The 11,701-nt window shown below is 35.2% G+C and overlaps 1 pseudogene; it reads right to left on the reverse strand.

Annotated features, from left to right (window-relative positions):
• Positions 1-3,137: 3,137 nt before the first annotated feature.
• Positions 3,138-4,774, reverse strand: LOC143390193 (ornithine decarboxylase pseudogene; annotated as a pseudogene).
• Positions 4,775-11,701: the final 6,927 nt, after the last annotated feature.

Raw genomic sequence — 11,701 nt, forward strand, 5'->3', positions numbered from 1 at the left:
TTAGTGGAAAGGGCCCCCAACCTCCCTTGGTCCTGTCCTTGAAGAACACTTATTCCCTTCATAAAAGTAAGAAGTAGACTTAAAATCCAATTGCCCCAATTCTGCACTTTCTGAAGAAGACTTGTCTTCAGTCTGGTCCTTGGATAGCATTTAGAAAATAACTTCTAACTCCTTTCAATAATTTTCCAGGTACACATTTCTTTCTCTTCCTCTCTCCCAGCTCCTCCCTAATCTCTTTCCCTCCCTAATGTAAGAGGAAAGAGGATTACTTTCTTCCTCATTTTAGGCATATTTATCTGTCTTTGAGTACATACTCACCATAGGAATGAAGTTATTCAGACTTTAGGGATGGTACCAGAGTTCTCAGAAATGACTATCTCCCAAATTAACAAGTGAATTACAACTCCAACAGAGCCCAAGTGGAATATAGGCTTAGAATCACCTCTTTAAAACCCTCCCTGTTACTGGTGATGTCACAGCCTTTGGGACAGGAGTAGTGTCTTTGTTTTTCTCCTTTGTTAAAAAAAGCAATAAAACTTCTTTTCCCTTTTACTCAAAAAAAAAAAGAATGAAAGAAAGAAAGAAAGAAAGAAAGAAAAGGAAAAAGGAAATCTGACAGTTATGGTTGTTATATACCAATGGCTATATTTAGTCTGTTTTATAGGTCTGACAATATGAGAGGTTTTTTTAACCTGTTTCAACAAGTAAGTTTATAAAACAATGTGATTCATGGGGAACAGCTATTCTTTTCTTTTGGGGTGGGGAATATCTAAAGTCTTGAGTGTCTGGGGTGACTAACTTGGATGCTACATATATTATGTAACTATCACTCAATAAAATCTCTGTCCAGTGATATTTGAAAGATCTTCCCTTGATGGTAACATTTCACATTTGCTGTCAAAAGCTGTCCTTTATAAATCCACTGGGAAGGGACACCTGTGTTTAATTCATTTAAGATACTGGAGCAAAATATACTAGACTAGGTCATTTATAAATAAAAGAATTTTATTACTGTCTATGCTGGAGGCTGGGAAGTCCAAGAAGAATATGCTGAAAAATTTAGTATATCATGTATAGTTGTTCTTCATGGGGCTTTGTATGTGTGGAAGAAGGGATGAAAAGGCTCCCTTAAGCCTCCTTTATAATTAAAAAAAATCACATTTATGAGAACAAAGTCTTTATGACCAAATCACCTCCTAAAGCTTTCATCTCTTAATATATCACTTTGGAGAGTTAGGTTTCAATGTATGTGTTTCGGGAAGACACAAACACTCAGACCACAGCAGCCTGGAAGATTGCTTTTTGGTCTCACCTGGTCTACACCATATGAGACTTTTTCCTTTGCTGATTAAATTCATATCATTTTACTATACTAAACATTAACCATGAATATAATATATTTTTTCTGAGTCTTTCTAATCTTAAGTAATACCAATTACTCTTCAAACCCCCCCCCACACACACACACACACACCACAAACACACACACACACACACACCACAAACACACACACACACACACACACACATACACCATAAACACACAGAGTTATACATAATTACAGGTAGGTACACATAGGAATATAGAAAAGACCTGCATGTCCCATTTTCCCCCTTGGCTTCAGTTGATAACACAGGGTGAGGTTTCTTGCTATTTCTTGGTTGAACTGGAAGTCATGCAGCTCCAATAGCCATCAATGATAATCCCTTTGGTAGAAATAAAATGTTTGGCTAATGCCTTTTCCCCTTACTATCTCCCACATCTACACACTGATGCAAGATAGTGGGGCGAAGACTTGGTATCACTTGATAAGAAAAAAAAGCCTATCTATTCTTCAGCTCTGTACTCAGTCTTCTTGTGTACCTCCCCAGTGCAATGGTGTTAAGTTCACTGAGCCTGGCAATGTTGGAAACTCTAGGTTTCCCTATATGTTTCCAATAGTGTGGAAAAATGAGGACAACAATCTTTCTCTGTTGGATTTGTATATACTTGAGTGGTTTTAGGCTGCCTTTTCTTGTTCCTTTGGCTAGAGACAAGACTTCTGTTGGAATATGTTTTTGCCTGTATTCACAGGGTGTGGCACTGTTCTACTGCAGGTTTTTAGCTTGAAGTCTGAACAAAAAAAGACAACCAAAGAAAACTTACAGCTATGGACCCTTGTGCTTGAGGTCTCCGGCATGTCTGTTTTTTTTGTGTTTATGCGTGTGTATATGTTTGTGTGTGTGTGTGTGTGTGTGTGTGCATGTCTGTTTTTGTTCATTTTTTTCATATTTCAGGATCTTTTAAAGCAAATTTTATATACTATTTCAGGGTTTTTTTGTATTTAATAAGAAGTGTAGGGGAAAATCAAGTGTGTATCAACTTTTCAGATATGCAAGTGATAAAATTCCATTTTATATATAAAACATACCCTGCAACCTTCCAGTCAAGTTATTATTTATAATAGCTACTATACAGTTGTCATTATTTTTCTAACTGCTAATAACATAGCCTATATATGAAGTCTGTTTTATTCAACTGTCAATTCTTCATGCCTCTTTTCCACTTAACTAATTGCCCAGAGAATTTTATACCCAACAAGGAAATGGTGACAGCAACCACTGTTACCTTGTTCTGAATCTTAGGAGGAAAGTGTTCAATTCCTCACCATTATGTATGATGCTAGGTGTAGGTTTTTGTTAATTTCTTTAACTGTGTTTGTTGTTGACTCCAATTATTAGATTGATGGACTTTCATTATATTTCTACCTTCTGTCAATTTCAGTTGTGAATGGATGGTGACTTTTATCAATAACTTTTCTGAATTCCTAATACTCTCATATAATTAATAATAAGTTACTACTATTATTAGTTAATCTGAATACAGAGTAAAGCACATTGATTTTTTTTTAATTTCAAGATACTTTATTTTCAAAATAGGTCACAACATTAAGCTTTTGGCCCATTCTGCCACTGTACAAGCTACAAATGCTTGCTGGGCAGCTGAGGGGGCACTCTTTAGTAGCTTGTTTGAAAAGTGAATAAAAATCCATATAAAACAAATATTCAAATAGTTTCCATAGGAACACAGATAAGTGTGACCCCATCTTCTAGTCGTCCGTATTGCTGCATCTGTACCAACCCTACTCTCACAAAGACATTTCAAAACTAGCAGTAATTAAGTTAAATGGTCCCCCCAGATCCCTTAACTTAAGCTAAATCTGTAGTGAACAGCTACAGAGCGGCATCTACACGTTGATACTAGTGGAGGTGCACGCTGCCGGGTGACCTTTCATGCTGCTTTCCTGAGCACAAGACACGGGCAGAGTGCCAACGTCCTGTTCCTCCACTTCAGGTGGGAAGCCATGGTTCTGGATTTGCTGCATGCACTGCCATGTTGGTCCTGACATCACATAATAGATAGTTGGCCTCTGGAATCCATTGAAAGTAGAAACAGCAGCAAAGTGTATGCACCCATGTTTTCAAAAAGCATCCAATCACCCACATGCATTTCGGGAAGGTCACAGCGCTCGACAATCCGATCAAGGCCATCACAGGTCGGTCCCCATATGCTGGATGAATAATACTTCTCATCTGGTTTAGGTCTCTTCTGCAGCAGGGGCTTTACATGTGCATGATCATAAAAGATGCAATTAAATGGTCCATATACTCCGTCATTCACATAATACATAAAGGTCTGTTCACTTGCCTCATCTTCATCATCAGAGCCTGTCTGTTCCTTTAATACGAGTTTTTTGGCAATGATATTAACTGCAAGCGTGAAAGCTGAAGCAATATAATATCTTCCTGGTTCAGCTATGATTCTCACTCCAGAGTCTGATGGAAAGTATTTGTCCAGTGCTGGATTGATCACACTGGTGATCTCCTCAAACTTAAGCTTCACATCCTCAGATCCAGGGAAGCCACCACCAATATCCAGCAGACACATGCTGAAACCAGCCTCAGCTCCCATGTCAAAGACACATCGGGCGTCAGAGATGGCCTGCACGAAGGTCTCAGGATCAGTGCAGCCACTCCCCACGTGAAAGCTGACACCAATGACATCAATATTTAATTCTTTAGCTCGTTCCAAAAGAAGTCTGCTGGTTTTGAGTGTGGCACCGAATTTAACACTGAGACGACAGACTGCTTTGGAATCATCAGTAGCAATCCGCAAAACCAACTTTGCCTTTGGATGTGCTCTGGCAACCTTCATCAATTCAACTTCACTGTCAAAAGTCATCATTTGGACTCCAATACTGGCAGCATTTTTAATTTGAGACACCTGTTTACAAGGATTTGCATAGATAATCCTCTCTGGAGGCACTCGGAGACTCTGCACCAACTGTATTTCAGTCTTGCTAGCACAGTCAAATCCTGTCCCAATGGCAGCTAAGGTGTCTTCACTATGGCTCTGCTATCATTGCATTTGACTGCATAAAAGCGGGTAACACGAGGAAGAGCTTTTAACCATCTTAGATGTTTCTTTAGAATGTCTCCAAGGTCTGCGACATAAAAAGCATCCTTATCGTCAGAAGAAGACACTTCATTAATTTTTTGGTCCAAAATGTCCTTGGCAGTAAAGCCTTCATCAAGGAAGTGGCAGTCAAACTCTTCATTACTAAAGTTGTTCATGGCTCCTGGATATGCCTCAGAAATGCAACAAGATGGAAATTAAGAGATGAAATTTAAAGAAATTATTTCCAGCTTCTCTCAAAGGTAATTCTCCAGGAATTCCAAACCCCGTGTCCTCGGTCCAGCAGTGGAAATATTCTCAGAGCGCCCGGAGGCCACGGGCCGGTCTCATGGAGATGCCGTCGCCCGAGCTGCGCCGCGCAGGAGCCCGAGGAGCGCTCGGCCGCCCCCGCCGCGCCCGTCAGCCGCCTCGCTCCCGCCCGCCCAAGACGCCGGCCCGAGGTGGCGCCGAGCTGCTGGCTGAGGGCTGCCGGCCGCGGCGGCTGCAGGGACTGACAGCACATTGATTTTTATTACCTAAATTATTAAGTTAAAAATATCAATCTTATTGATCTCAAATTTCAATGAGTTTTGAAAAATGATCTGCCAATGTAAACACTACTACAATGAAGAAATAAGACTTTAACATTACTTATAAAACTCTTTTGCAGTTAACATTTTGCACATATTTACCTGATCTTTATATTTCCATCAATTCTGCTTTTTCTAGAAATGTGCAATATTGAATTAAGCAATATATTGCCTTTTGTGAATCATTTTTATTTCTTAAAATTAGGTTAAATAATAATGTTTCACCTGAGTTATTGAGTGTATTTGTACTGTGTTCATTTTTATTGCTGAAGAGTCAAATATTTAGTAAACAATCTTACATATTTTTTGTCTGCTCACTTTTTATGGACATATGGTTTATATTTTTGGATATTAAGAAAAAAACTGCTGGGCTGGGGATGTGGCTCAAGTGGTAAGGCACTTGCCTGGCATGCGCAGGGCACTGGGTTCGATCCTCAGCACCACATAAAAGTAAAATAAAGATTTTGTGTCCACTGAAAACTAAAAAATAAATATTAAAAAATTCTCTCTCTCTCTCTCTCTCTCTCTCTCTCTCTCTCTCTCTCTTTCTCTTTCTCTTTAAAAAAAGGAAAAAAAACTGTATATAAATTTGAAAGAAGTCTTTGTTTTGCATCATTTTATTTTTCTTGGGTAAATACCTGAGTCAAATTATTAAGTCACAGGGTAGGTATATGTGTAACCTAATAAAAAAACTGTCAAACTCTTTTCCAAATGGTTATGCAAGTTTACATTCCCAGCTGCAGTGTAAACCAGAGTTCAAGCTTTTCCTTCTCCATGTTAACACTTGATATTGCTACATGTTAAATTTAAGCCATATGACTATGTCTGTAGTTGTTATAAACAGAGTTCTAATTTACATTTTCTTCATGAATGAACAAACTCAATACATTTTTTATAGGCATTAAATATACATTCAACTATTTTCTTTCCTGGAACTATGTGCTCAAATCGCTTACTAAATTTTAGAGGAGTATTCATGTAAAAAAGTGACCAGAAAAAAAATATGTAAGATTTTTTCCTATACTCAAATAATTGACTCTTCAGCAATAAAAATGAACACAGTACAAATAATTCAATAACTAAGGTGAAACATTATTATTTAACCTAATTTTAAGAAAAAGAAATGATTCAAAAATTGTAAAATATTGTTTAACTCAATATTGCACACTTCTAGAACAAGCAGAATTAATGAAAATATAAAGATCAGGTAAATATGTGCAAAATAACTGCAAGAGAGTTTTATGAAGAAATGTGAAAGTCTTATTTCTTCATTTTAGTAATGTTAATATACTATTTAGGTGTAAGAAAATACACATTGCATATCCTAGAAATAATTATCTTTGTATTGTGTATTGTGTATTGTGAATACATTCTCCCAGTAAAGGGGTTATTTATACACTTTATTAATGATTTTTAATTTTTATGAAAAACAAATATTCATTTTTATTTGATTTTGTGTTATGTCTGAGAATCTTTTTTAATTCAAGTAATAAGGGCTCATTCATTTTTTTTCCCAAAACACTTAACTTTTGTGCTTACATTATATTGATAGTGTTAGGTTAATTAATGTTCCTAATATGAGGACATCTGTTTAATCTTTGAGGTTTATAATCCCAGAATAAGGAAATAATATACATAAAGTAAATTATTTAGACCTTTAGAACATTTCACAATAGCATATATTAGGAAAGTTACTGTGATAACTAGAAGACTTATGTGAATATATAGAAAACCTCTTAGTTTAGCTAGAAATGCAGTTAATATACTGAGTTCTTCAGTAATAAAAATAGCTTATTTTTTATAACTTACTTTTTTATCAGCTGTGCAAGCACTATTAAAAAATTTAATTTTTTATGTCAACTTTAATTAAAAATAACAAAATAAGAAAATAAATAGAAATGTGACATGACAAATATCTTCAAGTCATTCAAAATCTGGATATAGCACAAAACTCTTGTCTCCTACATTAGTCAATACCATACCACATTGTACTGAGGGGCATTGTGTAATGTTGGTTGGCACAGAATATATTTAAAATACAGCCTTAAGATTATTTCAATATATTTTTAAACAAATTAAACATTTAAGAAACTTTGAATTAGAGTGTTTTAAAACCTCAATTACAATCATGAGACCTTCCATATTTTCTTTAAAAGGACAAAATGATAAATTATTAAGGAGAAAACAAAGAATCTGTTTGAATTTTTGTTGTTCTTGCTGTTCTGCATAATTGAAACAAATCTCTTTAATTCCTCATAAAAGAGTCCATCATTGTGGGAATCATATTATAAAAATAGGATAATTCTTCTATAAATGTAAATTCATTATTTTTAAAATCATCTTTTCTACAATTTGATACTTATTTTCATCAAAAAAAAGGAAAAGAAAAAAATTAGAAAAAGGAACATATATTTTAAAGGTAAAATAATAAATAATGAAATTTATTTCAGTGGTTCTGAAGTATCTTTAGATCAGCATCTTTAGCATCATCATCAGGATATATGCTAAAAATGCAAATTCTTCGGCACCACCCAATACCCATTGTAACAGAAAATCTGGAGGGAGGCTCCAGAAAACTGTTTTCACAAGTGTTCTAGATGATTTTCATATCTACTTCAGTTTGCAAACTACTAGCCTATTTGTTGAATAAATTGGCCATTTATGAGTAATATGAAACAAATGTCTATTTATAGGAGCAGATCATAAAAATACTTGATTTTTTCCTATTCTCAAATCACTTAGTAAGTTATGTAAAATTTGTTTATAGTTCACTGTATTTATAATATACAATTGTATTCATTCCTCTGTGAACTGCAGATCATTTTCATTTTCCCATCTATGCATAGCTGAAGTACTCAGTACTCTGGCTTTGCCTTCTGTTTTAATTTACCTCTATTAATTATTGGACATTTCTTCCCACACCACTTTTATAATATTTTACTATTCAATGTGCTAGTATATTCTTCAAATCTTCATAGATTCTTAAGGACAAGATATCTTTAAGTTGTCAGTTTGTCATTTTCTAAGACATTAGGCCTTATCTTTCTTGCCCTCTCTCTCAAGTTGGATTGCACTGCTTTTAAAGGAGAGACAGGTGTTGGTAACACACCTGCCTAGGGCTGCTGTCATTTCCTTCACCTGAAAATGATAGCATCCTAAATTTTAAAGAGTTCAAGATTTTGCCTTCCTTCTGTACATTTTCAATCAAATAAATATGTTTAGAAGCTTAAGAAGATTTCTTTATGAAAACTTTAAACAGTCATAGATATAACTGGATCTGGATTCAGAATAATCCTGATTCAAATTCCAACATGGACAATGATTAATTACACAGCCTTAGGGCAGACAATTAACATTTGAGGAACTTAGTTTTTTTCATATGTAAAGTGGAATAATCATTTCTGCCTCTCACGTTGGTTGTAAGGTTTAAGATAAATTTTGATAAAGCATGCAATTCCAGAAATCAGAGCCAGCTCTAGACAGGAATCAAGAAATGTCATTGTGTGCGTTATAATTTTGTGACAAAGGTGGCAAAATTAACAGAAAAACCTTAGGCTGTATCCTCCCATAGGTATGCATTTTTTTCACACTGTTTACTAAATGATGTGCTATTTTCTCACAAATTCATAGAGTTTGTGATATGAGAATGATATTTCTAGAGGATGACTCAGTATATTGATGTCTAAGAAATATATGAAAATGTCTTTGCAATAAAAATCATCAGATATACAAATACCAAATATAAAGTTGAGAATTGAGGTCACAAAAATAAAGATACATTGGGTACTTACAAAAGAAAATTTTGCTATTTTATTTTATCCTTAAAACCGACCAATTTGTGATAGTGTTATTTGCAGATTAGAAAACTGAAGCACATAGATATTAAACAATTTGTCTAAGGAAATAGAGTTAGTAATTGTCAGCCAGTATTTAAATGCTAGCAGATGGTTTCTGGAAAGTATTCTTTTTAAAAATATTTTGTTTTAATTATAGATGAACTCAATGCCTTTATTTTATTTGTTGATTTTTATGTGGTGCTGAGGATCGAATCCAGTGCCTCACAGTTGTTAGGTGAACACTCTACCACTGAGTCACAACACTAGCCCTCTGGAAACTATTCTTAAACTGGGGTGCTTCTCTGCTGCATCTACAAGTGAAATGCACCAAAATTAACAAATTCAGTTATAAAGATCGGTCTGCTGTGCTTCCTAAAGACATAAATTATAAAGTCATTGTTTCACTGCCTTACTACAATCTCCTAAGGACAATTCAGGAAAAATGCAAAGTAAGTACACACCCCAAACCCAACCCCTACCCCAATCCGTCTCCTCAACCCCAGACTGGGGTAGAAACTGTGAGAAGGAGGACAAGAAGGAGATATGATGGGGCAACTTGTTTTTTGTTTTGTTTTGTTTTGTTTTCACACTAATTTGTGAGCAGTCATGACAGGATTAAACTATTTTGGTTTTGCAGAAAAGTAAGTGGATTGTGAAACTAGTAGTGCTGAAGTGGCTCTAGACCTTGGTGCCTTTTATTTCTTTTGGGAATGGATGTTGAAGTCTATGGCCTATTCTGGCATCTGGACTTTTCTAAACATCTTTATTGAGATAATTTTTAAACTTTGGTTTAGCACTGGAAAAATGATAAAACTTAGGGAACAAGGCCCAGGTTTTTGCTAGACTTTTGGCTCAAGGTAAAGAAGGAAAGGAGATGTGCTGATTTTCTTCCAAATTGTCTAATCCATTTTCTCCAGAAAGGAAAATAGACAAAGAAGTGGGACAACTGCCTTGTCAGGAGCTATAAATGGACTGTTTGGCTGTAGCTTCTTTTTTCAAAATCTCTTAGAAATCTGGTAACAAAAACGTAGATAAACCTAAATGAAAAGTATCGTAATGATTTACTATTTTTTTCAAATTTACTTTCTGCCTTAAGTTTTGCTTTCCTTATGTTATATCAACTCTGACATGGTTGTCTTTTCTTATGAATATATCGCTACATTAGCACTTCAAGGTTTGTGGCAGAATATAGCCTCATGTTAATTTATGGGTCTGAGCACTCTTTGGAAATTGCTATCATTTCCAAACCTGCTTAAAATGCCTGTGTGACATTTTCCAGGAGAAGACTGACATTGGAATAAGCCTGATTGATTCAGGAAAGGGAATAGATATGGCATCACATTTCAAACTGGTTTAGAAAATGGAACAGATAATTCAAAATAGTGTAGTAAAAAGAATGGGCAACAAAGACTTGAGTCCCACTATTATATCTACTATTTAACCTGGGAGGCTACATTTTCTATGCAATATCTTTGCAGGTAATGACATGTAAAAAATTATATTTGTTGTAAATATGCAACAAAGAGAGTCTCCTAGCAAGTAATATACCATATCTTAAATTAAAGAAAACTAAATAATGATAAATCTGTGTAGTTCTTATTTATTTGACTTTCTTCCATGAATTTTCCACCAAGGCTTCTTTATTCACTGATTTTTTCAATATTCCCATCCCTAAACTTTCAAGACAATGTTTACATATTCTAGATAAATGTTTGCCATTTTGCAACATCTTTTTTTATAGTTTCTGGTCATTAACATTTGCCTCCTGGACCATCATGCAAGAAAACATGCTCACATATTCCTATAACTATGTCCTCAGGATCCTTGTATTTAGGCAGCCTTTTAAGATTTACAGCTACGTCCTTTGGCATATGAGGACTTGGCTGGGATTCAGGATGAATTTGCCTTACAACAAAATAGCTTCTGGGCTGTGATAAGGTTTCAAAGCACTTTTGGAAGCATTATTTATTTTGTATCATGCATGGCTACAGTGTTATATACTTATACCTGAGACTCTATAATGCTATCTGAAAGAAATAAATCTTTCCATTTATGTCTACTGATGTGACAAAAATATGCCTTATTTTACATCTTTGATATTAAATAAAATACTAGGTGGAATCCCAATTTTTTCACTACTCTTGAATTATGTGGCTTTTTAAATTATACTCCCAATGAAGAAATGATCTATGAGATTATCAAGTTCTCTGAGGCTAATGGAGTGTCCAATAATTGAGTTCACTTCTGAAGTACCAGAACTTAACTTCAGACTATACAGGTTTACAGACTTAGCTTCAAAGATTGCCTGAAATTAAGTCAGACACAAATAAAAGGCATAGGCTGTCCACATTTCTGTCCAACCAACTACCATTTTAGATGTTCCCATGATTCCTTCCCGTGTTTTATTTTTTGATTACAATCATTTAGAGAACTCAGGAAAACACTTACTTAATATACCTTAGAAACAGCTGAAAGGAAGAGATCGTTTAGAGCCAAGTATGGAATGGAAATGGGGCACACAGAGTTCCATGCTCTTCCTGGGCTGCCACCCTCAGAGCAACCTCTGTTCACCACATGAAAGCTCACTGAATCTCACTGTCCAGTTTCTTTGACCTCCATCTTCTTCCAACCTGCAGGACTTGAATGGGTCCTTCTGATGACCACCTCACTAGCATTAATTCATGTGTGATCTTTTGAAAGGACTCAAAGAGAATAATAATAGTAATAAAAAAGACATTTCTATCAATCAGAAAATTTTGAAAATTTTTGAAATTTTGTGCTTTTTAAAAATCTACTTCGGTAGCATTCTCACGATTACATATCTTCTACCTTAAGGCCAA

The sequence above is a fragment of the Callospermophilus lateralis genome, unplaced genomic scaffold (genome assembly GCF_048772815.1).
Source record: "Callospermophilus lateralis isolate mCalLat2 unplaced genomic scaffold, mCalLat2.hap1 Scaffold_248, whole genome shotgun sequence".
Lineage (NCBI taxonomy): Eukaryota > Metazoa > Chordata > Mammalia > Rodentia > Sciuridae > Callospermophilus > Callospermophilus lateralis.